The following is a 2378-nucleotide window of genomic DNA, read 5'->3' on the forward strand; positions in this document are numbered from 1 at the left end:
GCGAAAAAATGTATTGATTTTATTATGATTGTCTCCTCTTTATACGGCTGATTGGGATATGAATACCAGAATTACAAGTAAGGTAAAGGAAAAGTATTAAATTACATAGATACATTCCTAATCCTAAAAGACTATAATTAATAAAACAAAGTAGATCTTTACATAATGGAATAAAGTCAAATTATGAAATCAAGCTGCAAATATTGTTCAAATATGAAATTAAGATGTTGATATTATTCTTTAAAAATAAAAAACAAACCCAATTCCGACGAGCAACTGAAAATAAATATTAATCGATCATAGGTTTATTAATATAATCTAGGTCCCGACACCTGTAACATTTGAAAATACAGAGCTCAAAGGTAGCAAAACTGGATACAATATCATCCTCCCCATATAAGATTGGTTTTATACAACCAAATACAAATAGTAACCCTCAAGTTTTGACAATGTTAAATTGACTCCCGACCACCCCTTAAGTTATTAAATCATGTGAGTTAGCAAAGTTTTGGCCCAAAAATAAGTGAGAAAGATAATTGGAGGTCATTTACTTTATTCAAGTTTTGAAAGGTCATTTTAGCAATTCTTCTCAAGTTAAATAATGAGTAACATAAAAAAAAGACTATACATGAATTAATAAGAAGGTAAATATATTATTTAATTTAATGAGAGAAAAAATTTACTGTATTAACTCACTCAATCCTACCTCTACCAAAATTTTAAAATTCTAAAATTTAAAATCATTTATTAATCTATATTTATCTATCTATATTATTATTAAAGAACGAATGTTAGAATACTAAATGTTGATCGATCAAAATATCCCCGAAATATTATTCATTCAAATAACTAACTTGATTTGGATAGAACTGGTAATATTAAAATTTAAAATCAACTAAACTTTTATCTCTATGGATACTTTTTCGTTGTAGGACTCAAAATTTGAATAGGAGTCGGTCGTTGGTTATACATTCTCAATTTGAATAGTTAGTGTGATTAGTATTTCCCGAAAGAAAATTCAAAGCTTGACTCTTAATTAGTAAGGTAATTTTATCTCTTTTTATTTATTTTCTTCCCTTCTACGAATTTAATGATTTTATATGATAATTTTATACATGATACAATAATTTTCATTGTTTTAGATATATAATTATATTTGTATATGGATATCTGATACTATATGTAAATGGTGATTAGGATTATGTTGCGTGTTGGATCGAATACCTACCACTGTGTTTTGACTTGTTGATCTGGTGAATGATTCTGAGTTTCTACGTGTTTCTTTCATCATTGGCAATGTACGAAGGTTTTAGAACGAGGTTTTGCTTGATATTAGGTTTATTACCAGTACCAAGTTATTTTAAGCAGCTACGGTGATTAGAAGTTTTGCTATGAGTGTGTGACTTATGTGGTATATCATGTGATTGTGTCTTGGGTTACAGTTGTGGCTCGATGTAGCTTGTTCAGACTTATACAGTGTGTAGATGCAAGATTCTGATCTTATAAAAAAAATTTCGAATGTTAGAAATTGGATTCTAAGGCTTATGAGCTAGGTTGAATTAAGAAATTTCAGTTATGTTGTGTTATTAGACCTATATGGGATAGGGTGGCGTGGGATCACCCCCGGGAATGTGCATGGTAAGGTTACACGGTGGTTTGGTGGCTTTGAGAACAATTCTGGGCACGTTCGAGGACGAACGTATGTTTAAGTGTGTGTGTGTGGGGGGGGGGGGATGTAACTATCCGACCAGTTATTTTGAGTATTTTCGTCCCGACTAGTTATTATAAAAGCATGAATATTCGACGCTAAATGTTGAACGACAAAAATATCCTTGAAATATTGGTTGACTTTTATGTCCTTAAAAGTTAAAATATGTCTTCAAAAAGATAATTTCATATAGGATAAAATTGTAAAACTAGACCATATACGAATTTGCATAGAGTCCTAAATGCTAGAAATTGCATAAATTTCCAACTCCATTGGAGTCTAATTTTTCGAGTATGCCTAACTGTTTTGGAGTGCCAATTCCAGATAGAAGAATATTCATATTTTACATTCTCAGTATTTTGATTTTAATTAACCAGACTCTTATGCCCATTAAAACTAAATTATTCTTTCAAACAATTAATTTTAATGTGGATAAAATTGTGATTTCAATATTTATTTTGTTGACTTCAACTGGACTTGAACTTTGAGTTCTACGGGAATACTATCTCAAACACTAATATTTAGGACTTCAATATTCAGTAGGAATCAAAACGTTGAAACCAAATTAATCACGTAAGTTTACTCATACAAGGAGTTCTCATGATTAAAAGAGTCTTTACTGAATTCTAGGCAAACAGAGTTTACCCACATAAATTTTCTTTTGTTTGAT

This window comes from Nicotiana tabacum, chromosome 13 (assembly GCF_000715075.1).
Source record: "Nicotiana tabacum cultivar K326 chromosome 13, ASM71507v2, whole genome shotgun sequence".
In the NCBI taxonomy this organism is placed as follows: Eukaryota; Viridiplantae; Streptophyta; class Magnoliopsida; order Solanales; family Solanaceae; genus Nicotiana; species Nicotiana tabacum.